The sequence below is a fragment of the Pezoporus occidentalis genome, unplaced genomic scaffold, assembly GCF_034315485.1.
Source record: "Pezoporus occidentalis ecotype Australia unplaced genomic scaffold, CSIRO_AGI_Poc_V1 ctg190, whole genome shotgun sequence".
In the NCBI taxonomy this organism is placed as follows: domain Eukaryota; kingdom Metazoa; phylum Chordata; class Aves; order Psittaciformes; family Psittacidae; genus Pezoporus; species Pezoporus occidentalis.
The window spans coordinates 1,226,109-1,252,547 of NW_026913749.1; the positions used below are offsets into that span (position 1 = coordinate 1,226,109).

The 26,439-nt window shown below is 43.3% G+C and overlaps 2 long non-coding RNA genes across 2 annotated transcripts in view; one reads left to right on the plus strand and one right to left on the minus strand.

Annotated features, from left to right (window-relative positions):
• The window catches only part of LOC134162728 (uncharacterized), a 225,833-nt gene that overhangs the window by 93,617 nt on the left and 105,777 nt on the right, over positions 1–26,439 (minus strand). The gene's annotated exons all lie outside the window — the stretch shown is intronic.
• On the plus strand, positions 1,494–17,352 carry LOC134162722 (uncharacterized). The gene is made up of 3 exons (XR_009964421.1): positions 1,494–1,813; positions 13,044–13,182; positions 13,914–17,352. It is a non-coding gene; the product is annotated as an uncharacterized LOC134162722 (long non-coding RNA).

The window sequence follows — 26,439 nt, forward strand, 5'->3', positions numbered from 1 at the left end:
CTATGGCTGCGCCTAGCTGGATTCCTTCCCTGCCCTCTCCCACTCTCCCTGGAGAGATGGAATGCTGTATGTCCAAACCTGCTATAAATATTATAAGCCTGTCTTGCACCTTTCCTTCAGGAGGGCTCCCAACTCTTCCACAGCCCCAGCCCTTTGCAGGGCCGAATTAAATGCCTGTATTCCTAAAACAGATCATTGCACAAAACCCCTCAAAATCCCAGGAATCCAACCAGCAGAGGGCATGAGCAGTCACTGCCATGCCCCACAATGCCCAAGGCTAGAGAAAAGCTTTCTGGGAGCAAAACCCCCTATGTGCAGGATGGGATCCATCCCCACCATGGTGGCACTGGCAGGAAGCAGTGGCTTATTCAAGTGTTAAGTGCCATGATTTCCTCCAGGCATTTGCACAGCCTGGTAGGAAACCACCACAAGCTGAACAACTACAGAGTGATAGCACAAAAGCAAGTGTAATATGGCACTGGGGTGGGGATTAAAGATGTTGTGCCAGCGGTGATGCTGATGCTGATGCTGATGGAGCTACCAGAGTTTACCTGCTACCAGGGGCTGTACTAAGGACAAGCCAGGAAAGCCTTGGTTGGCTCTGGTGAGGAAAGTGCAGCAGAGTGATGGCAGCTGAGGCTGTGGTGGGTGATTAAGGGCAGGACATGCCTTGGGATTTCGGAATTTTCTTTTCACTTCCTGTTTACAGGTTGACTGCATTTCCCCAGCGTTTAAACTCCTTCGTCATTCCATGTCTGCACTGCTCCAGCACTCAGTGAGGATTAATAAGCTTCCTCTGAGCAAATAGCTTTATTGAAACAAGCTGCTGCCTTGCCCTGCAGGCAGAAACCCTCCGATAATGCCATTTTGCAGGAGGCAGGCTGCAGGCCAAGCCCCTTCCCGGCAACACTGCTGAAGGCCAGGATGCTCTCCCACTGCACTGGTGCAAACACAAGGATTTGGACGGTTGATCTCTTTTTCCACAAGTGAGGAAGAGCAGGAGGCTGAGCATGACTGAGAACCTGGCTCCAGTTCCTGGTGCTGCACACCCCACCTCAGACTTGCCAAATTACTCCCAAACCTGCCCATTTTGCCCCTTCCAACCCCTAAACTGTTGTTGTGAGCAGTGGAGCGAGGAGGTGGCAGCTGTGTTTTCTGCTTTTCCTGCATGGAATTACCCTGCAGTGATCTCCAAACAAGATGTTTTCCGATCAGACCTGAAATGTTTATTTTGCTGGTCAAAGAACCCAATCTGCTCACTGCGGTATGCATGGCATCTCACATGCTGCTTCCCCTCCTCACTGTCAAGTGACTGCATATTCCACCAGATACTGCCACAAAAGCTGGAAGTCAGATGCTTTGCAGGCTAATTAATCAGTTTCCTATATTAGCAACCTTAAAGGAATTCTGATGCAGACCCAGTGCTTGAGCCTGCTGCCACATCTGCAGCCAATCATGCTTACATTACTCCATTAACAAACTACATATGTGCTAAGCAAGATGCGTTGTGGTTCCAGTGTGCAGAGAGCTCCTTGCTGTTTCGTGAAGGATCACAGCCACTTCATAAATACAGCACAAAAGGGTGAAGGCTTCTTCAGTGGAGAAGGTTTATTCTGTGCTTGTTGCACTTGTTGCTTGGACTCAGTAGTTTAAAGAAGGCCAGACTGGTTCAGGAGATAGGAGGCATTTAGCAGTGCTGCGATGGGGTGATAACGGAAGTTTGAGTAGATATAGCCTTTATAAAAAGCTTTTATTATAAGGCCTACAGGTCCCTGACTGGAGGACTCATGTGCTGTGCTGCTCTCTCCTTAAGGTAAGCAACTTGCAGGCAATTACAGGAGTTGAGGGCAGTTTGGGAGCAAGGAGAGGCTGGCTCTGCCCTGCTTGGTGTGGTTGGAGCATTGTCCCATTCCAGCACTGCCAGGAGCTGTTTCTCCCACGCAGGGATTTGTGCTGAGCATGTGTGGCAGACCCCCTTTATGGGGTGCATTCTGCTAAAGCCCAGCACTGATGCAGTGCTTGGGGTCTGGGTGATGTGCAGCCACTGTGCTGCTTGTGTTGCTTTAAAGCTTATCCTGCAGGTACAGTCCCTGCAGCCCGCCAGTGGCTCTTCCCAGTGTCCCAGGATGGGATGTGGCCCTGCTATGGCAACCAACAGCACCTTGCAGATGTACAGAGCCCCACAGTAAGGAGGTAACTTCATAGCTGCTCTTATGAAGGCCTGGATTTGAATGCTTTCCTCTCACAAAGCCTCCCTGTTCTGCACCGCACAAATGAACATGCACTTTATTTCCCTTCATTCGTTTCCAAGAACTGGTTCTGTTAAATGGAGAGCTGAGTGGTGCTTCACCTTGTTTTTACTGGGCAGTTTCAAACCCCGGAGTGGCTCAAGCCTGGTTTGTGTTTGCCTTTCCTCGCTACATACAGCACTGTCAGGGCAGCAGATGCTTTGCAAACAGCTTTAAAGACAGATCCGGTGCCCCAGAGGAGTTTGAAAGCTGAAGAGGACAGTCAGGGCTCACAGTACATCGTGTTCTGTTGTATCAGGCATGAGTCTTGCACTTTTATATCTTTCTGCTGTCTTTATACCTACTGTTTCCCCCATACAACTTCTTTATACCTTTTACTGCTGAATGGGAAAGTGATGTGGCAGATGAGCAGCTCAGGGCCAGCTTGTTCCCACTCACCCTTTAGGAAGCATCCATCACTGTCCTCCAGCTGTATCCATGGTGGGGTGCCCAGCACCTTCACCTCTGCTGGAAATGGGGCTCTTGGCTGGTTTGGGGGGAGCTCCTCTTATGAAGATGTCAGAGAGTCCCTTTAAAGAGCAGAGTCCCTTTAAAGCACATAAAAACCAAGTACCTCCAACTGTGAGCTGCTGGTTTTGTCCCCCCATGATTATTTGCTGCCTGATGACCTCACAGCAGAGGCAGTGAGGAGTTTAATGTCTTACTACATGGCACTTTACATCAGTGAGGCCGGCAGCTTAACGAATACCACTGGTTAACGCAGGCTCATCACAGCCTCATCAGTGTATTGTGCTTTGCTGTGGCAGCTCGAGGCAACTAATTGGTCCAGCGGATTTATCCCATTGATTTGTGTGTGTCTGATAGAGTTGGGTCAGGTTCCAGACTGGGAATCGCACTGAATAGAGATGTGTATCCTTGGGAAAAAGAGTTAATCCGGAGGTGGCATCCTCATTCCTGTAAAAGATCTCTATTTGCTGTGGATGGTTAGTGAGCTTCCTTCAGTGACAGCAAAGATGTGTGAATGAATGGCTTTTTTATTTGCTGTGGGTGCTTTCAGGCTCAGTTAGATAAGCGTCTGTGCTTTTAGTTATGTTCCTCATACATATGATGAAACTTCAAGCCAGGCTTAGTGGGGCTGCTCCTTCCAGGACATGGGTGCTCTTTTTGAGCATCTTTTGATGTCCAACCATGTTACTTGGACATCTTGAGCTCATTGCCATGGCTCAGGATGCTGCTGGGCTGCTCCTCTAGTGCCCTGCTGGCAGCCTGGCTGCAGCCCTTAGTGATGCCCTTAGCTCAGGGTGAGTGGAGTTTATTCTAATTCAGCATCCAAAAGGTTTAATTCCCAGCAATGTGCCATTAACAAGCCATGGGGAGTCTCTAGGAGAAACAGAGACAAAAGCAAAGAATGGGAAACAATGAAAAGAAAGGGCACTAAACTGGAGTGAAGCTTGGCTTGGGTTCCTGCTGACTCCGAGGAGCTTTGTGCAAGGAGCTCCTGCTAAGCACCAGCGTGCAGATGCGAATACATAGTTCCTTTTTCTGCTGAAAGCGATGTGAAAATCCTGATTCCTGACTCTGCCAAGGACAGGATGGAAATCCTCTTATGGGGATTAAACTTTCAGAAGGACAGAAAAGTTCTCTTCTAAGAAAAGCTGTGTACTTCGCTGTAACGCAGGTAATTAGGCACAAAACGTTGGGCAGCCAATTCTGCTGTCAGCGCCACGAGCAGATAGAGGTGAATTTGCTATGATTTGGATTCAACCTTTCATATGTAGCTCCAGATTAAGTTGTATTTTCCTGATAGGATTATCAGTTTAGCCCTTTATTCTCCTTCTGTACAGTCTTTCCAAAACTGCTCAGCATCTGATCCTGTGCATTACTTCTTCGGTCAGCCCAAGGCATACTTTTGACTAGAGGCCAGTGACTTGCCATTGACATGGAGGAAATTTGGACTGTACCTTGATTGCAGAATCCTTTTTCATTTGTCTGCTTTATTGCATTATAGAGATTTGATCCTCCTCTGGAGTCTATTGGCTGATTTCCAAGGGATACAGTTGGATTCCCCACTTCTTTGTTTCTCTTTCCAAGATGGAATGGACTTTTATGGAGTACAAAATCAAAACACAAGCTATCGCTTTCATTTGCTACACAACTCTTCCTGTGCGTTGGTGGAAGTGCTCTCCGAGGGTTTCATAGCCTGTTGTATGATGTGTGGGATGGCAAAATGATGGTAAAGGGCTTGTGGAGATGGAGTGCTGGGAGGAGGTGACACCCCTGCTCCAAATGCCTGTGCTTGCCTCCATCCTCTGCGGTCTGACCTCTGAACCAGGCACTTGGGAGCAGAAATCCCAAGTTTTAGAAGAATCCAAAGTTTTAGAGGCACAAGTCGCATCTGGAAAATCAGGAAGCTGCTTTTGAAGGAATAGTGTCTGAGATGAGGCAGAGTCCCTTGCCAAGGGATGTGTTCTTAGTTCATAAATAACTCCAGGAGAATACACCTTATTATATACCTGGCCTGCTGATATGAAGCTTTTCCTGTAGCAAAGCCAAGGCCAGATGCAAGCCAAGCAGAGTTGTGTAACACGCACTTAGAGGGAAGAGGAAGTGCCAAGCAGAAAACTCATCTGAGAAAACCAAAGTCCATCAAGCATTTAATGGGCAAGTCAATACAACACTGGAAGTCAAAGCTTCCTTGTAATCTCTGCTGCAATTCCCCGAACACCCATCCCCTTCACTGATCATTCACCAGTTGCTGAAGATACACAAATGATGACAGCAGATTCCCCCCCTGGTGCCTTTGATCCCTGCTCTGTGTTTAGCTTAGCGAGTTTATGTCTCAGCTCAGTGGTATTCAAGTGGCATCGCTCACGCTGGTGGTTCACAGCACAGAGAAGCTGTGGGCAGGCAGCCTGGCCCAAGGATGCTAACAAAATAATAAGCAACTGTGCTGAAAGCATTTCCTGCTCCAGCTCTGTGCTCCCAAAGCAGTGGAGTTACTGCCTGGGAGTAATTTGGAGGAATTCTACCAGCAAGTGCAAAATCAATGCAAACATGCAGCTCCTCCAGGCTTAATTGCAGGGGAGCATCTGTTTGCATTGCAGTATCCAAAAGGCATCCTCAGTCTCTTGGGAAGTTTGCAGTCTGTAAGGATAGTGTGTTACTGAGTGAAGCTTTCAAAAGGATGCGCTGCCATTCACCCCTTCCGTGCAGTTGCATCTATTCAACTGCTAGCCAGAACCACCCTATTAAAACCACAACTGTGGCTACAAGTCCGTCTAAGAGCCTTCATTGAAGGCTTCTATCACAGCCTTGAAAGCAATCATTTTGATGGCTCAGTTTAGCAATTACGGCTGAGCGACACATTTTCAGCTTTGCAAAATATGCCAGTTTCCTTAATCATAAGTCTCTCATATACATAGATATACGCACGTATTTACCAGCTTTCATGTGCTAAATGGTTTCTAAACTCCTGCCTGTCAAGAAGCCGGCTGATGTGGGAGCAGGATTCCTGTCTGATGGCTGCGTGATGTGTGCCAACAGCTCCCTCTGGGTTCTTTGTCCAAGATTTACTTCAGTTGCAGAAAACTCAAGGAGTGTCTTTGTTCCCAGAAGTATTTTTGGCAACCGACTGCACAGAGCGTTACCCATCCTCACAGCCCCTTGGCCTGGTCTCTAGACAGCAGCTCCTCAGGGCCAGCCCAACCTGGGGTGATGAGACAAGCTCTGTAATGGAAATGATTGTGCCTTTGTGTCTGGGAAGTCGGCAAATGTCATTCTTTGAAATACAGTCTATTGCAGAGCAGAGCATCTCTAGCAGGGATGGGCTGAGGCTTCCCAGGCACCATGGAGACATCCAGTTGCATAACCCTGACAGTCACTGGGAGACGATCCTGCTGGAAAGAGCCAAAAATTCCCCTTCTCCCGCTAAACACAAAGCGTCAATGACCTCAGCCCTTGGCCATCCCATCCACATCCAGCAGAAAACGTTAGAGGGAATAACAGCTCAGGAACCCCTCCCATCATTTATGGACTAAGGCAGCTAATATCACAGCTACTAAAATATGCCCGATTTCAAAACAATAGCTTTGCACATTGACTAAGTGGAGACCAGGAGCCAAAAGCAGATGGATTTATACTCAGGTGAGCAGTAGGCAGAGGAGGAGCTGGAGTCCCTGAGCCTGGGTTTGAAGGCAACAGATTTATGCTGAATTTCACCAGCTGAGAGCCTGGTGCTGTGTTCTGCAGCCAGTGGTGTTGATCTAACCAGATCTCAGATAAGAAGCAGGCTGGTTTGTTCCTTTGCTCATCGAAACTGGAAAAGAGCTGACCGTTTAGGAAAAATTCTGTGGGATTTGGTCGAAATGAGCGTGCCATGGAAATTTAATAGAGTCATATGCAGAAATTACTGTAAATACTTGTAGAATTTAATAAGTGCTTTTATGCTTCCTGTTGGGTTATTTTTAACACTTGTAGAATTCCGTAGTGGGATCTGATTATGTATTAAACTTTATTAGTTGTTTAAAAGAAAAGCTGTTGAGCACTATCATTTTCTATTAGGTTGCACAGGGTGCCTCCATTAGGAGTGTTTTTCTGCTTCCAAACAAAGCCTGAACAGATTTGAACACTGTACACGAGCAAAATAATCCCAGCTCGGGAAAGATATTAATGAAATCCAGGCTGAAAATACATGCAAGAAACTGCTGTGCTGTTTCTACTTCCAATTTCAGTTCATGCAGGTGAATGAAGAGCAAAGGAGGTTCACCACATCCTAATTGTATTTGGGGGCACTGTCAAAACCCTGAATGGTGAGCTTTTCCTTAAGGAAATCTTCTTGATTCATATCTTCTGCTGTGATCAAGGAGAAGTTTTCCTGCCATTTGAAGAGACTGTATACATTTCATGCCTTTTCTAATCTAACCCCATGTGGTACAGATCAAAAGCCTTCGTGAAGTTTAGTGCATGAAGATCAGCAATCTTGCATCCTGTATGAATTATCCTCCAGGAAGACATCTGAGTCTTCTGTGAAGATGCCCATGGCCTTCTATCATTATGTGTGCTCCTCTGGTTCTATGATTAATCACTATGATTTCTCTAAGACTAACATGGTCATGTCTCATTGGTTTTGGCCACCACACATTCATCAGTCAGGCATCAGCAGCACATCTTTGGTTTTTAAGACGGTGTTTTCACAGGTCATGCCCAATTTTCACTGGAGTGCTTGGGAATGGTGGTTGGATTCAAGTCCCGCTGGGTAAGAGGTGAATTGCTCTCTGCAAGCTCATAAGCTGAGTATGCCAAGATGAAGAGAGACTGAGGAGGATGTGGTCAGCTGCAACTATCATGTGAGTTGTTCCCAATAATGCTTTTGGCAGGATTTTTGTGGGGGAAAATTTGCTAAGGAAAGAGGAAAAATAAAGAGAAGCTCACCAGATGAGGGTGCCACCATGCTGTCCTCAAGCCTTGATAGATCAGGAGCTGAGTGTCTCCCCTATGGGGGCTTCCCTGGTTTCGGTAGATGAACTTTCCAGCTGGCTCCTTCCAGCCATATTCCTTGGCTGTGTTCTTGTGCCATGGCCAGATTGGTGTGTGGAGGACCCTGTGGTAGCGCAGTGGCCATGTCCCAAAGGCAGAGGGCTGTATGGGCACCTCCAGCTTCAGCTGGACAGGAAGGGACATCCTGTGAGAGATGGGCAAGCGCAGGGATGTGTGTCCAGGGTTTTCCAATAGATGACTCCTGCACTGAGCTGCTCCAGTGCCATGGGTAATGCAGAAGCCTGCAAGAAGCAGACATTTTTTCCACTGCGAATTCTGTCTCCATTTATTTCTCATGTAGGCACTATTCATCCTGACTCCATTTACTTATCTAAATACATTGTGTGCTTACTAATATAGACAGCATGTTCTCTTTTTCTTAGCTCGAGAAGGAAAGCTTCATGCAATTCTTTGCCAGTCTAAATTATTCCATGACTTGCCTACATTTCAAATTAACTGGAGGAATATCAACAAACATGATGGCAATTCTTTTCCAATCCCATCTCCTTCAGTCAGTCTTTAACCCACTTATCAGACACTTGTTATTACAGAAATAATCAGGAGAGGAAAATCCACCACTGCTGAATCAACACTACTGTACTTCATTTCCCTTTTTTTCCCTTCTTTTGTACTCATGTAACTTCTTGGTTTCTGTTGGACATACACCAGCCTGAAATAGTAGAAACACAGCTGGCTAAATCCATCACATCTTATTACAGGTTATCAATTCTCCCATGCAATAAACACGTTTGACAATTAGCAGTGAATTGATGAGTGACTCAGTTTGGGCTTTGCCATATAGAGGAGACTCTTTCTTCACTGGTTTGTGATTAACAGAAAAGCTCACAATACAAGCTCAATCTTGTAGCAAATGCAAAAAGCTGGTAAAGCCATTACCTTTCCTTATAACTAAAATGACAAATGGTCTTTACATTAATCTCAAATAACTTCTTTAAAGCAGGGATCAGGAAAGAATTTTCCTCGAAAGGATATTGCTGCCCAAGTGGGGAGGTGCTTTCACGGGGCTTTCTCACCTTCTGTGGGATCCATAGGCTTGATAAAGCCATTGTTCTGATTTGCTTTGATGATTCTCTGCTTCTACAAGAGGTCAAATACTGCAAACTCTGCACAAACAGCAGACCAAACCACACCGTGACTCACCCCATACAGTTAACCTGTTAGGGGTAATGCTGCAATAACTCAGATTTAACTTGTTCAGTCCCATCTTACTGCAATTAAACTGGGATATTTGACCAGCTGGCTTGGTGCAATTTCAGCTCTTTATTTAAGGGAAAAATCTGCCTGTGCCAAGCACCATATCAATGCTCTGTAAAGCCTTAAAATAAGCACGGAAAGAGGTTTTTGAGGAACCTGTTCCTTCCCTCTCTGCTCCCCAGGGACAGAGTTTTCCGAAGTGTGCTATCAGGTACCAGATCCCTGCAGCATTCTTCCCATTAGACTTTATAGAGAGATGCATCAGCCTTGCTGTCTAAAATGGACATTTTTCAGGAAAAACACAAGGTATGCTCAGTGTAGTCTCAGAGCAGCACCCGGTTAGCTTTGATCTCTTCAATGTGCAAATAAAATGGGGCTGGTAAGGGAATGAAATCTCTTTCCTTTTCAATTGCTGCGTACATTAATGTGTTCTTGATCCCAAAATGATTCTCATTTGCTCATTGTAATCACAGTACTTCAGTTTTTCTCTTTGTTTGCATGTGTTTTGCTTGTTTGGGTGGTTTTTGTGGGTGATTTTTATAATCAAGAATTTTTTCTATTCATGCAACGTAAATATTTTCCTATTGACAAACTTGTCCTAACTTTGCTTTATAAGTGCATTTTTTCCTTCACTTTGTTTCCCCTACCCGGTGCAGAGATTTGCTCTGGCAGTGGAAATGAAGGGTGCCAAGGTGATGCTAAGGAAAGTAAAGATCAAACAGAGTAGTATAGGTCTAAGCAGCCCCATGAAAATGCCCCAGGCACATCCATTAGTGAGCAAAAGAGTTTTGTTTGGCAAACCCAAAAATCCCCCAAAACAAGTGGATTAGGGTTGAGGCTGGCTTTTTGGGTGGGTTTTTCCTGCCTTTACTCACTTTTTGGAAGAGATGCAGCTTAAGGCATTACAGTGATTTGCTGTTCACTGTATAACTGAGTGAGCTGCCGGATTAGTAATGCTGGTGCACCTCCTCGGTGGGCACAGAAGGTCATGTCTCATTGTGAAATACAGGATGGTGCTTTAGGATGTTGCTGTTAGAGGTGTCAAGAACTCACTGCCTCTGTTAATCAGTGCTGCATGCAAAGCCATGTGCTGACTCCTGAGACTTCAAGATACATTTCACACTCTAAGCATAAGATGCTCAATCCCTTGTTCCTGTGGTTAATGAGTTACTTATCCACATGAGTGTGTGTAAGCATGGTCCGTGGTTAGTGCAAGGTAATGATGTTCAGTACACAGTGAGACAGGCTTAAAACAAGATGTCTTGGTTTGCATTTGCCACAGATGTAGAAAACAAAGAAAAAGCCCATATGGAGATTTCCTACAGCTCAGCTGGTGTATGGTAACTTGTTAAATCTCAGTAACTTGAAATCTCTTCCTGGCAATCGAAATACAGCTCTCAGTGCTTTAGCAGAATACAATGGCTCTTCATAACAGTGATATTCCATAAAAGAATATGTCCAGGTTATATCATACAGGAAGTACGTAGGATGTAACAAAGAGTAGTGGGTGAAAAGCAGAGGTTCCCAAATCAATCTGTGTTGGGAAAATCATCCGCAGGTTCCAATAACTGTGTCAGCTGCATCGCTCGGGCTGCTTTTGTGTGCAGAATCATGCAGGAAATCCCAACAAAGCAGTTTCTCGTAAGACTCCTGGTGCATCAGCCTGTGGCTGAGCCAGAAAGAAACCACAAAAACAATTGCTCTCCTCGCTGTGTGGCTACTACAAATCCCAGGTGGAACCTCAAAATGAAATGTGTGTGTGTGTCAAAACATCGCAGGGCTTTCCAAACCCTCTCTTTGGATGGAGCTGCAGACCCAAGCACATGATGAGGGTCAGAGAGTCGCTCTCTGCATTATACATTGTTCTCTCATCACCTTGGCTTGAATTGACCCAGTGACTCCATTTATTTAAGAGTATTTTAAAACATTTCTTATACATCTCAGATTCGAGCACCCAGGATCATGTATCGCTTTGGAACATCTTTAAGGAAACTTGAGAGCTTTTATATACTGTACTGAACAATGGATCTATTTCTTCATTGTTGTTCTGAGATTGATTTCTGCTGAACCAGAAATGCATAAACAGTGAGAAAAATTGGCTCTAAAAGGTCTTTAAAGCTAATTTATTTTCAAGGCTTGCTTAAGGAGGGGGATTATTCTATTCTCACCTTTTAGAAAGCCATAGTAACAAAGGTAGTTTAACAACAGTAACACAAGAGGCATACGTAAGGGAAGAGCCCAGCAAGATGTCCCAATCCTGTTTTTATTTTGGGGTGAATATCATCCCTTTTGTGAATTTTATGAACTACTCAAGTCCATTTTAAACCCTAGCCTGTAGTTTTAAGAACATGGAATAGTTCTCATCTTGCAGCAAAATATCTTGGAGAGAACAAGTAAAAATCCTGAAGCACTGGAGGAAAAACCAACAAGAGGAAAGAGCTATTTATGTTTTGGGGGAAGATATGAGTGGATGAAAAGTTGGGAGATAGCACCAAAATTACACAGGGTTAACAAATGCATTTACGCCAAGGATTCTTGTTGTCTTCCTCTCTGAAATATCCAGCAAACTGCTGGCACTACATGAAACCAGAAGTAAGACTGAGGCCGAAAGGACGAAGACTCTGCTGAAATTGAAGTCTTGTTAAATGTTTTCCAGGGTTTGTGAGAGCTATTTCCCTTCCACCTGCTGACCAAACAGGATAGCAGTAAAATACTTCCTCTTAGTGACTCAGAAATCTGTCGGAGGTGATGAGGCCCGATGGGAGCTTGATGATGTCTTAAATAGCAATTTGCTTTTCGCCTCTTGGCAAGCGGTGTTCTCCAGACTGGGTAACACAAGCTGCATTTCCAGGCTATGGAAATGGGAACCAAGGAATATCTGTTGTTGGTTGGTTTGCTCCCAGAAGGTGTCTGTCAGGCATCTACAGCTCAGTGCGATTTGAGACGTACAGAAAAAGAGGCAAAAAATCAGAAGCTCTCAGTGATGCACTACTTATTAGAGGCTGAAAATTACTCATTAAAGCTCATAGTCCCATATTACTGCTAAGAACATGGTCTCTCCTCTGCTGCATGGAATGAGGGCTTTATTTCAAAAGTTATTTTGGATTTTTCCATTTCATGGTATTGAAAGACAAGGGGTCCCCAGCCCTAGGAGCAGACATCTCCCTACAAATGGTCCAACACTGGCCTGTTGAAGTAATGTGCTCAAATCTATTTCCACAGGGCAAATCATGGGTTTCTATGGCCCATGCAATGCTGTCCTCAAGGTAGCTCTTTATCTATGCTGATTGCTCTCAAAGAACACTGCTCTCCTCCAGCTGACAGCCAGAAAGCCAAGAGGCTCAAGTAAATCTCAGTTGGACTTTGTCTGGTTTTATTTCCCAGCCATAGAAGCAAGACAACAACGGAAGATTAAAGTGAATTATTATATGCTATGGGTTTCGGAAACATCCTTTTGCTTCCTTCCTAGGTCATGCACAGTCCTGTGGTTTGCAACTGCAGGCTCTGCTCCTGTTTTCAGTTGGTAGCTTTCCATTCACATCGCACCGAGCTGCTTCACCGAACGGAACGTGTTCCCCAGTGTGTTTGTAAGGGGAAATGATTAACTTAAACCATCTATAGAAGGCAACACTTCCTATTTAAAGACAAAGCTGAGTGGGAAAAATGGCTTTGGTGGTTTCAGATAAAATATGCTGCACTTTTTCCTAAAACTCTCTGGTGTTTTCCATGAAGAGCAGTTTCTGCAGGAGAAGATCTGCCACCTTGCTGAAAGTAATCGCTTTTCAAAGCGACCATATCCACTGCTTCTACGCTTGAAATAAACCCCTATGCAACCAATAGAAATACTGATTTCTGATAACTCCAACTTTGGTTGGAGTGCTAAATTAAAGCATAAACTGAAGATCTAGTAAATGAAAGAAACTGGATATTTAGCTACACAGCTATTAGCATTGGGTTTGTATTTTAACAGATAATCTAAACCCAAGGTGACACCCATGAAAGGTCAGACTCAAAATGCTTTCTTTATGCTTTCTTTTGTTTCAGAAGCATGTTCAGGACTGAGCCATCTATTTGAAATGTCCTCCCAGCTCTCCACCCCTGCAGGAGATTTTAAACAAAGGTTAAAGAAGGAAAGAAACAGCATAAGCAAATTTCAAGGGACAAGATTAATCACTGCACATCGGTAGGTTTTTTTCCCCACTCTGCTAATAATCTACACTGAAATGTTTGTGCTGTGTTTTCACTGTACTGAAATGTGCCAGCAGACTCTCACTGAAGTGATCCAAAGGCATCTGAGCAGTTCTTAACTCACTGCTGGCTTCAGAAGCCAAATTAAACCAGTCCTTGCCCAGCAGGGTCGCATTTGTTAGCAGATTTTACAGTGGAGATGCTGGCTTTCTTTTCCCAAGTCATCAGTTTGCCCGTTCCATAACACTTCCAGGAAGGGGGAGTTTTCTTCAGGCATCTGCCTTGTGGGGTATTCAGGGAAAGGGCTCAAAATTCATAGCAGGAGGTTTCAAAGGCAGTGCCCTGACTTGGGGCACATGGAAGTGAACATGATGTCTAGGGTGAAGCTGTTTGGGTCCATACGTGGAACAATCTGTCTCCCTATAAACAAGAAGAAATGTTTTCAGTTTGCAGATTCCCAGTTTACATAGCATGGAAGTAACAGGGGGAAAGAGGAAAATCTAATGAATTCATAACAGCCCAGCTGGGCACGGTATCCAGAGCTAAACCTGTCAGGCTCTGGACTGGGGAGGATGCTCGTTGGGAGAGCTGACAAGACTGCAGAACTATAGAGATTTACTGTATACCAAACTCATTCCTACGCTTGCTGAGCAAAGTTGCTGCCCCAGAGTAACTGCTCTCCAAAACATTTTCCATTGTGAATTCCAAGTCCTTTTTCTTGCCCAGATTCCATCATGACAAACAGCCCAAGGATTTACGTGCTGCTCACCTTGTGATGACTGCCTGATGTACAGGTTTTATGAAGACAAGAGTGAAGGAGTGCAGCCCCCCTTGGCAGTCACAGCAGAAGGCAACTGAGGACCAGCCCATCCTCTTCAAAACAGAGATGTCCAGGTCCTGGGAAAGAGGTGTTGCTTCGGCCCTTGGTCTGGAGGATCTGTTGTAAGAGTAGAGCAAGGACATGTCTTAGCTCAGGGCTAACAGTGACCAACCTCAAACTCACTAGATTTGGTTCAGGCACAATAAGAGGCATTTTCAGAAGTGTTACATCACTTCCTCGTGGTTGATACCAGACTTATAAAAGAGTAGATTTCAGGGAGGTTTGAAATTCTCATGCTCTTTTTGTGTGCAGGTGCCCCACATGAATGGTATCTATAGAAAAAACATTTACTCACTGTCAGTTCCTGATCTGCTGCTCAGCAGCCAGACCTGGCATGCCCAGAAGTCATCACTACCTTGCTGATGTAGATACTTAAAAGTGGAATTCATCTTGTCTGGCTTCAGGGTGTCTAAAAGCTACATGAGTAATTCTGGGCTCATGCCCTCCCTCCTTTTACACTCCTTGAAGAAAACCAGGCACCTCCACATTTCGCTCTGCCTGACTGTAGGCGAGGTCTGAGGGTGAGATGAACCTGTGCCTTGTCATAGGCTATAACCGGATCACAGATAATGAACCCAGGCTGAGGTGTCAGTGGCCTATTTATAGGATTTCAGTAGTAAATCAGGAAAATCATTTTGTCATAGCAATATAAATCCCAAAATAGCATCTCTGTACCGCTGCCCATCCCCATACCTCCCTTCTGCTGATAAAGATGGCATGGAAATGAGATGAGAGACAAGCAACAGAGGCTTCTGTGATAAACAGGCCTTAAAAAGATTGCAAATGGAAAAGAAAGATGTGGCTGTATTAAAGATCACAGGATAAACGAGCCATGAGTGTAACAAGAGCTGAAAATGGGAGGCAGATCCTAAGTTCAGGAGGGAAAAGGAATGTCCTTGCCTTGTGTGGGATACAGGGACCAGCCAGGATCTGGCCAGTGGAGCAGGTGCAGAGGAAGATGGGGGGCAAACTAAAATAGCTTTGTTTAGGCTAGGAAAAGGAGGAAAAGGCTAGGAAAAGGATTGCCTTCTATAAATAGTCCAAGTAAGCCCCCAGGGAAGGGAGATAATTATTTAAGCTAAAAGACAATGTTGGCCCCAAATCAAACTGGTTGTGAGTAAATAGAGGGTGGAAACATGAAGGAGGTTTCTGAGCATCACAGGAAAGATGTTCTGAAGCAACTTTCCAGTCACAGCAGGAACCTGAGCACTTCTAAATCCGTCAGAGCAGGAAATTGATCTCGGTGCCAAGATATCTTCCAGATCTACATACACATTACTCATGCTTTATTTAATCTTTATTTTGCCAATGACAAATTTTTGCCTTGCCTTAGAAAATAAGACTGGACAAAAACTTCCCAGACTGTATGGTTGATAGGTTGATCGAAGGCAGGTTCATTCATATTGATGGGTGTTGGGCTGGCATCAGTCGGCACATCCACAAGTGACATCTACAGTGTTCTAGTCCTCCACTGCCCTTATTATCATAACAGCTTCTTAATATGTTGGGTATTTTCGCTCATTATCTTGCCTTATCTCTCTCTCTGCAGTTTATGTACATCATTAGGCTAATGGAACACTGCAAGAATGATGGGAAGTTTTGGCCTGGGAAAAAATGCCATTAAATCTCTTTAGGAGAAACCTCAGTCAACAAAAACTATGGAAACAAAACCAAACCAGGACTGGTGCCTGGGTTTGAATATGGCCACTCAGCAAACAGGGAAACTGAGGAAACTGGGGTCAAATTTCCTTCCTCTGTTTAGCCCTTTCACATAGCCTTATACAGAGAAATTTGATAGTGATAGAGGAAAACCCCACATTCCCATGGAAACTTTGGTGCACACTTTCCAGCAGCAGTGCATAAGAATGGACCAGAATGGTTCTTCTTTAGGGATTAGCCTCATACAATCCTTTGGCTTAGCTCTTAGTAAAAAACATATTCCAGCCCAATTTGCACACAGTTACTTTCTCAGTGTCAGAGTTTTACCAAACTACTTTCTTTTTTTCCCCCTTTATATCTGAGGCAAATAACTGTGCAAGACAGGCACTAGCTTTCTAAGGAGTGAATCCATTGGTCAAAAGGGTTTCCTTGCTGTATGGATGAGATTTCTACCGCTTGTCCCTAAAGCAAATAACTGATTGTATAAAAACTATTCAGATTTAAATAGGAATTCTTATAATGGAAGGAGAGATACAGAATGTTCTTTTTCTGTTCTCTTTCTGCTTCTGAAAAGATCAGATTCACGCTTACCTTCTAACGTAATCTACTCTAATCTCGAGTCATCCACCACTGAATTGACCAGAGTACAGGAAAGCAAGAAACCAGCTTTTTCACAGCTGAAAATGGGTCAACCATGCACCTCAACCCTTTAAATGAAGTAAAAGCAAGGCTGAGATGGGGAAGGGAGTAAGGTTTTGTTAATAGAAGCAGGCTGTGACCCACGCTTACCTTGATGGATAGGAATAACCCTGTGCTCTGAACTAGATGGGTAAATACAACCTCTGCCAGGTACACCATCATCCACTTTCCTCATATATCATGTCTGAACTTTCATACCCCGTCGCACATCAGTGGGTGGTTATCGAAGGATGATGTACAACCTCTCTGCTTCGGAAATTGTCTATTTAATAGAAGCTCCTGCTGTGTCTCAACAGTTGCATTAGGAACCCTGTCTATCTCCCATGTTCTAAAAAAAGCCATTCGTGAAAGCAGGCGAGCACAAGAGCTGAGTAAACTTGGACACAGCTCCCAGCCAAATTATGAGCATGCTGCCAAACATGGAGAAAAGTGCATCTGATTCTTCTGCTAAGGCGTCCAAGGAGGGCCACAAAATTACAGTTGAAACTATAAACAGAATGAGTACATTTTGTTCATTTTCCTGTTCTCTTTGTAATCGATGCAATATGAAGAGCTGCTATCAGTAGAGTTATACAATCAGATGGTGGCAATAAAAGGAGCGTTAGCAAGCCTAGGATGTCATAGGAGGTTGACTGAAGGAAGCAGTTATAAACCAAGACCATTTATATCTATTTAGATGAGAACACCAGTTTTGTGACAAAGTCATTTTGATGTCTGTCTGCCCACTTAATACTCAACTGATGGATGTCTGCATCCTGATCTACAGTGGTTGCCTGGAGAAAGATCAGTACCAAGGATTATACATGCACAGACACGTCTCTTTGTGCACCTTGAATAAGATGTGTGTTATATATAGTCACAACATATCCATGTATAAGTGAGTTCATCTGATGTACACAGTATTATGCATATGCACAACAGCATCATCGTCGTCCTGTTTACAGTTTCCTCATTCTATTAGACTCATGGATGGTTTTTCTTATTGTCATGTTAACACAAATGGGACTGCAGGTTCACAGCCTCACAAATCTGTGGCGTGAGGAATACAGTGAGTATAAGACAGGCGTCTCCAGCAGCTGTCAGCAGGGAGCCTTTACTGGAGCATCTTTTGTTCTTTGGCATCTGAAAAGGTCCTGGTTCTCAGATGGTCTTCAGGCTTGTTTTCTTCTCTTACAGCCATTGCTCTGGTATCTGCAGAATGCACTTGGAAAAATCTAGGGACTATCAAAATGAGAGCTGTAAAGCTCTAAAAACAAACAGACATTTCACCTGTCTCTAATCAGCCCCATCTCATGGTTTGGCTTTGATTTCCCCAGTGCAGAAAAGAAACGTATAGGATTTTAATTTCCTTGGCTCCCAAGAGCAGTATGAATGAGACTGCAGCATTGCGTTCGGCTTGTGTTATTAATGGGCTCCATGCTTGCAAATGTCTCATTCAATATATTTGCTGAAAGTGCTTCCAAAAAAGGGGGAGAAAAAGAAGAAAGAAAACATCAGGTTTCTAGGTCTAATGTATGTGACCTGACAGCATGAATACATTAGATCTTCTACAGAAACATACAATTCCAGCACTGTGCATCGGATCTCTAGCCTTTTTATCTCCATCTGGACCCTAATCAGTGTGCTCGCATACTGCCTGGAAATAAGCCTTATTTTCCTGCCATTCTGGCTCAGACTTTCTCCCCATTTGAAAGGGTATGACATGCCTTCTTACAGTCACTGTAAGCTGGGAATGTTTCTGATCTCTTTGTTCAAGCATCCCAAGCATCTTCCGTGTTTTCTTTTTCGCTGAGTTGCTTAGTCCCCTTATGCCAGATACTCTACAGGCACAAGGCAGCATGGCTCTGCTGAAGGCTGTATGCTCATGTCTCTCTGCTGAGGATCTCGTGCGTCATTTTCCAGTCCTAAAGAAGGTACAGTTCAATAATCCTAAATTGAGACCTAGGAGATCTCAGTTGTCTTCCAAAACTTCAAGCAGGTCATGGCATTTCCCCACTTCATGTCTGGTTTTTCCTTCCCATGCTCTGGCTTATCTGCAAACCTTTAAGTTCTTAAAAGGAAGAGCTGGTTTTTATTATGCATCTGGACAGTGTCTAACACAAGAGGGCCCCAGTTTGATTAGGGTCTCTTGTGACTACCGTAATGCAAATACTGCTAATAAAATGCATTTGAACCAGAAAAAAGGCAGTGATGCTTCTTTTCCAGTTAGCTCTTTCCTTGGGAAAGTCTGGGAGAGGTGGGATTCTCAGCCAGAGGCTGGGTGGCCCAACTTGACCCATCCTGGCATAGATAACCCTTTGAGCTGCACTTGCAGTGTTGCAAACCAAACTGTGCTCGCCTGTGCGATGCCTCCCTGTGCCTGGAGTGCTTTGCGCATCCAAATGTGCCATATATTTGCCTTCCCAAAGCAGAGCCTGCTTCTGTTAACAGCAATTAATCACTTTATAGCCAGTCTTTTATTAGTATGAACACAGCAGATGTGTTTCCATTAATAGGTCCCCAAGTGAGCCTTATCCAGCATCAGTGACACTTAATGAAGGAGATTATGCGGCCTAAATAGAGTTTTCATTTTCAGTGTCTTCCCACTCCTATCTGCACTACCAAGTAAGCAAACAAAACGCAGTGGAAATCTTGTTCAGGGCTCAGTTACAGTACATAGGATAAACTTGCTGCCAAATATTAAGATGTGTGATTAACAGCTAAAACTTGCATCAGTATTTTTACAAGGATCTGAAACAAAACACTAAAAACAAGCATGTAGCAGTCTTCAAACTGTAGTGGTAATTCCAAGCTCTCCACTTCCCCAATTAACCTCAATATTTGAGCAACGAGAGGGCAGGCAGCTGCTCCCTGGGAATGTGTCTGTCTCCAGAATATCGTTCAATCTCAGGGAACTTTTCAAGCGTGCTGGTTGCCATTAAAAAGTCATCACTTCCAACAGTGGCTGAGACCTAGCAAGTCATTGGGTGCTTATGAAAGAGTATCTAACTAGTAATTATGAGGGTAATCATGAGGGTTACCGAGCTGTGGCACATGAGGTTTGTCCACATGAGCCAGCCACATCCATGAGTGCACGGTCAGGTCTGAGGGGATGGGCTGTGCATGAAGTGCACAGCATCCTGCTCAAGGAAGATGCTCATCCCTCCGCTGAGCTCTGGAGGCATCCCAGGTTGTTCCCCACCATCCCAATGGGCATCACTGAACATGGACCTGTCCCTGATGTACCACCCTGGGGCTGCTCAACACTTTCCATCTCCTCTGAAACAATCAGCAGTTAAATCTCTGCTGACATGGAGCCTCTGGCTTTTCTCTTCCTTAACAGCAAAAAAGCATGGGTAGCAGGCACAGGGCATGGATGCTCTTCCACACCATGAGATGTGTTGTGAATAGGATGTTTTCCAAAGTGTTTCCTTTGGAGGGTCACACTCTGCCATAACTTCTGCTCCCCTAAATTACTTCTTGAACCAGACCCCATCTACTCAAATGGCTTCCTACCCATTTTCAGCTCTGAATTGTCTGAGGGTGATTCAATTTTAGTCTAACTTAGATCTTAAAAGCAGATAGTCAAGGGGCTACACTGCCTCCTTATTCCCAGCACAGTAAATAGAGGAGGCAGCTCCTTGTGTAATACAGACAGGAACAATCCTGTGCATTTCAAATAAGTCCTCCAGGATTCATAAGGAGCACCTCCACTGTATAAATGTGCCATATAATTTTAAAATCCAGAAAGATCGTCTCATAAATTCTATACATCTGTCTTCCACTGGTCTGTGCAGTAAAGGATATTAAAATATGTCATGTCTGCAGTATGGAGCCACTGGAGAGGGAGTTCGGTCACTCAGGGTGCAGTATTTAGCCATTAGATAGTGACAAACTGACCTCACTCCTATAGGAAAGGTGGGAGTGTGATCACGTTTAAAAGCACAGGGTATTCTATAGACCACTTTAACCCATGAGCGTGTTTTCAGTCCCTGCACCAAATGCTTGAGGTCTGACAGAATGGAAAAACGATGAACTTTGTTTCTCCACACATCAAAACAGCTTTACCCTTCAAAAGATGCAGATAATTAAGGAATGATCACCCTTAACTGTGGCCCTTTAAAACAAAACAAAACAAAGTGTGGCGTTTTTAATTAAAGCCTAATTAATCTGAATAAAGTGAGGAAATCACATCTGGGCCGTTGCTGCTCTGCAGCTCCTAACCACAGCATGCGTGAGGTTATGTCAAGGACTTGCTTGTCAGCTTTGCTTTAACTCACATATGGGACTGGGTATGAAAGAAAACCCTAGAGTTTTTACTTTCTACAGTAAAAGCCAAACTAACATAAAATGAGATTAATGGCAACAGCAGTGACTGCTTTCATTTCCCAATGAACTCTCTCAATAGTACCAGTAATCAAGATCAGGTTGGGTTTTTCTTCCTTTGTTTGTTGGTTTTTTGTTTTTTTTTTTTCATTTTAAAAAAACACCAACTTTTCATCAGAGAAAAGAAAAAGAAATACTTAAAATATATAGACACATCTGTTCTCCCATATTAACAGCATTACATCTTTCTCCATGTGATGCACAATGAATCATCTCAGTGTGTTTTGCTTTATAGTTTTGTACAAATCCAATTCCTTATGACTATTATTGTAATAATAATATTTTCCAATTCAACAGTACCTTTCGTTTTGAGTTTCTCAGGGCAAGAAACTGTTGACAAGAAGTGAGTTGGACCTATTGAAACAGCTAGGAAAAACTGAGACACAGCTGTAATTACCAGAGTTAGAATTTGTCTTATAATGGGGAGAAGATAAGAGTGCAAATAATATTTTCGTATGCAGACATATAATTTTCACTACATTTCGGTTAAATGAGCAAGTGTTGTAATCTTCATTTTTAATGCTTAGAAAAGCAAGCCTTGGAGCACCTTACAGATGCTTTTGACTGGCTTTTTGCCTTCTTAAGAAGAATTAAATCACATCCATGGCACACACTGAGCAGGGGAGATTTCACATTGAAGCAATGAATACAGGGCAGAGGTCCTGCAGCCCATCCATCTTTTGAAGAGATGATGCTGAGGCTTTAGCAGAGCTAAGTGAACATCCAGCATCCTGCATTCTCCTCTGCTTCTAATAGAATGCCCTCAGGAAGCATGTTTGTCTCTATGGGCTTCACTCAGTATACCTATGGATTTTACTTATGTTCCTCATGGAACAAAATGACCTTCAGTTTTCTTTTCCTTCCCAAAGGCTACTTGAAAATGTAATCTCAGCTAACTTTTTACCCAATGAATTAGTAAAACTGCAGTAAACCCCAGTTCAGCCACTCTGGATTAGTGGGGATTAATGCCCACAAGTAGGTACCAAAACTGTATCTACATCCTTCCAGTCAATGGAAAACCACTAAAGTTAGACACCTACATGGGTTATATAGGCATCATTAATCTAATGTGGCAGCAGCAATTAACAGTTCCTTGAAAGATATTGATCCTGATACTTTTGACCACGTGTCTTAAATGCTGCATGAGGGCAAAAGTCTTGTTTGTGTTTGCTACCAACATCCAATGGGAAACGAAGGAATGTTTTCTGCAGCAAGGAATGATAATGATGGTTCTTTATATAAAAAAAAAAAAAGAGAAGAGAAGAAAGGGCAAGAATACTTGATTCAATTAAGTCTTAGTCATGTAAATAGTTGGGAGTTTCCAGAAAGTAATGTCTTTATAGCAGGATGCCAATGTAGTGTATAATTAAAATGTAAAAAATGTAGGAAGGTGGCCAAGCCTTTGATTATAAACAAGATTTTCCTAACCCACCCATGACTTGGCATTTTGATCCTGAAATTTATCAACAGGAAAAGGTGATGATTTCTTTTTTTGGACTGGAATGGAAAATAAGTTAGTTTGTAGAGAAATAAATCTTGTTCACAAACTTCACTTGCTCCTTACAAAGGCTTTTAGCATTTGATCATGCTTTAAACGAGAAGGCTTTTCTGGAAAGGATTTTTGTTTTGTATGATTGGTTGCTTTATGTAATAACTGCTTTCTATTGTATAATATGAAAAGCAATGCAAAGCAGTCAGCTTTTACATAACAACAATAATTTAATTACAATAATTCAGTTCAGCTTTACTGTGCTGTACCAAAATGATAACAAGACTGAGCGTGACATTGGCAGCAAATATCAGTGTTTAGCACAGAGGAATCCCAAAATATCACTGAACGCTTTCTCCAGTTTCTCAACCAGCTCTCCCAAGCAACTTCAATATAAAGCCCTGCACAGCTTTGTTATTATTTATACCCTTCTCTAGTTTGGAAATCAGATGGAGCCCTTGACATAAGGTGTTTGAATGGATCATCAGTTGTATATTACTATATAGATGGAGGGTCAAATAATGGGAACCTGGTAATGTCCCACCCAAAGCCTCTAAGTCCAGGATGAGTTTTTCCATGGACTTTAAGTGTTGAATGAGGGAGAATTTTTAAATGCAATATTATCTTTTACTTTATTGCACTTATCCTTGCATTAAAGTAGTCATTAAATGCAATATTATAAGCAATAAATCTTATTAGAAAGGGTTTTTTAAACTCTAACTTTCGCTTATTATAAAGTTCCTTCTGGCATGGTCAGGTCTGATGGAATTGCAGAAAGCTGAATCCATCTCTGATAGGGTTTCTGAATCTGAGCTTTTCCGTGTCCTGTCATCATGAACCTCCAGCAGCACAAATGCCTTTTGCCAGCATTTGGCACTCAGCCCTGTATGAGCTGCAAGCTGGCAAAAGAGACCCAATCTACAATAAGACCTGCCTGGAGCTGGGCAGCTTGATCAGTTCAGTGAAGTTAATTCTACTACTGGTGCCCCAGTTGGGTGCTACCATATGAAGGAATGGAAAACAGTTGGACACAAGTTGTGCTCTCCTCACTGGACAGTGGAAAGGTTCAGCACCCCCCCCCCCCAGATGCTACAGATTTAACTTCACTTATACTTCAAAGTAGGAGTCTTCAAACTGTGATCTCCACGGTAGAGTCTCAGCTCATTGTCCTGTTGAGCGTTTATTTTCCCTTGTAGAACTTTGTGAAGTCCAGGCTTTACATTTTAAACCATCAATAGATGAGATCAGTAAAAGATCACATAGAATGTATCCTCCCTGATTACTCATTCATGAACAGTTGGGTCTACAGATTTTCTTATCCCGGTGTCTTTGATATGAAGCACATTCCTACCTCTTTATGGAACAGTCCCTGCGATTGCAAAGCATGGGCTTCTGAAAAACACAAGCTGTGTGAATTCATCAGAATGTATTATTCGTTATCAAGCAGCTTAAAAGCAACACTATGCCTAGAAAATAAATTAACAAATCATATATTGTTCCCCTAAACTCCTCAAAATGTATTTGCGTGTTTTAGTATAACGCCAAGCATGCTTGCGTTTCTTATTACAGAATATAGAACTCAGCAGCCTGCGATACAACAGTTCAGACTGTTGGCAGCAACGATCCAGTTTCCATTTCTTTGAGTGCAGGGTGTGGAAACTTTCTACTTCCTTGGAAACTCTTCTGAAAACGGGTTTTCACTCAATTCAGCCTCTAAGTGTTTAAGAGGTGACTGAAATCCTGAAAGTGGACTGACTGTTTTAGTGCCATTGGCAACCTGGGGAGGTTTCTCGCTATGTGAAGGAAAAGGGGGGGATAAAAGTGGGAGAGAAATTTACATTATTAAAAACCTAACTTAGGATTTTCAGTGAGTTCTTTCTCTCTCCCCTCTTACTCCTTTGAAAAGCAGGAGGTGAAAATAGCATGATACTTCTCACTTCGAAGTATTATTTGCCTTCCGCATCAAAATTTCTACCCATGCAGTTGTAGCTTCACTTTCTGCTATTGCTCAGCACTGGTGATTCACTGCCATTGGCTAAAGGCTTTATTTAACACCAAAAAATATACTTCAGAGAATTCCCACCATTGTCCAAATAGCAGGCAAGGCTGTGCTTCAATATATATCATGACTAGAAAGGTATTCCGAAAGCAACTACTAACAGGACATGGTTAACTGACTTGAGATAGGAAATCCCACTGGGTGGGATGAAATTCACCCAAGTTTACTGATCTATAGTTAGGCATCTATTTAGAGCTGACTGTCTGCAATTCCTCTTGAGTCTCTGGTGGTGGGAGATGACTGCTTCCAGAGGGTGAATCACCCCATCCGGCCATGAATCACCCTCTGGATGCTCTTGCCATTCCCTGCTGACAGTGGCAGAAAGTGGATGATCTCAGGCCATGTGCCACTCCGAAGTGGCTGCAGCCAAGTGGGATGGGTGCTGTGCACAGATTACTCTCCCCCACCAGGCTGTTGACAGTGTGTACACTGCAAGACTCAGGGATGCTTGTCTCTGCCGATGCTCCATCTGTCATGGTACAGTCAGGTCAAGAGCCAGCATTTTGTTGCCTGAGGCACAGACAAAATCAGCAGCAGCCTACAGAAGGCTAAGGAAGAAAAAGCAGTCACTGCCCAGCGTTATGAATAGGTTGATAGCTGGAGTAGAAACAGACACTGGAGCTGTTTGGGTAGTGAGGGAGTGCTCCAAAACTGGAGTAAGTGGAAAAATGCATTACTTAAAGATTAAATTTTTATTGGTCCATTTACCAGATATAAGCACCTCAGGAGAAAGAAAGGAATTAAACAATTCAATGTGGCAAAGAGAAGCCAGGACAGGGGAGTCCCATTTCAGCCCCGTATTCACAGGGTAAGTCCTCCTAGACTCAGCCTTCTTGTCTGACCTTTCAGTAAAAGCAGGTCCAAACCCAAGGCTTTTTAGCCCACTTTCCCCAGACCATATGATCCTTGATACATAAAGTGATTTGGAATGATTTGTGTTCTGGCATCTGCGAGTAAAATCTGGTAGCAAGGAGCACTATTTTATTCACAATAATCTCACAGGTTTATTGATGCTTTAACGTGTATCTCAGACACTGGGCAGTTGCAAGACTGCCACATAATAGAGGGAACCTGTGAAACCTGTGTTCAAACAGCTTTGTCTATTGTTTTATTTACAACTGGCATAGCTGGCTAGAGAAGGCTTTTGTAGCCGGTGTTTCGATATATTATTGTGTAGCTTTTAATAAGACAGTCATATGCTCGTATAAACTTTCTGCCTTACTGAAATAGTCTGATTTGTGTCTTTTCATTTTGTCCTAATCTCACTCTTTGCTTTTCCCTTTCATTTTTTCATCCCACTTTTAGATCTTGACATTCCTTACCTTTGGGCAACCTCCATTATACAAGAAAAAAAATCAGTACTGAACAAACTAACCTTGGGATAGTTAAAGAAATAACTCTTTTCCCAATGGAAATATCTGAAATTCCTCAGCAATACCATGAGAAACTAATCTTGAATTTGATCTGATTTTACAGGATGATTCATGGTTTCTGACTCAAGAAAAGTAAACTTGTTGATTATAGTTTAGGTATCACATCTTTAAAAAAGGAGACGCTATTTATTTTGTTACTTTCCATCTAACCAAAGAAAATATTTCTCTCTTTCTATGTTGCCAATAATTTATGAATATTAATAGCTGACATCCACATTGGACAGAGCAACACGTGGAAATGCAGCAATCCTCACCAACCAGCCAAAGGAGACAAGGCAGGACCCAAAGCAACAGGGGGAGTTTGTGGTGAAGCTCTTCTTGAGCATGTTCAGGACAGCAAAGCACCATCTTAGCTGTACTCCCTTGACCTCTGTTTCAAGTTGGCCACGTTGGGTTTTGTTGTTGTTGCTGTTTTAATGGAACTTCTTGGAACAGAATGTGCATTTCTCAGGGTAAGGCTAATGCACATGCCACAGTGCTGCGCTTTCGGTTGCCATGGAGGGAGCGGGGTTGCTTTTGTATCCTGGGTGAGGTCTTCTTGGTACTCCTTAGGAATTATTCACCCCACTGGCAGCTCTGTATGGGGAGCTAAATGCTCTGCAATGCGACTAGGCAGTCACCCTGCAACCCCAGTGCTGTGTTTGCATTATTATACCCAGATGTCCATC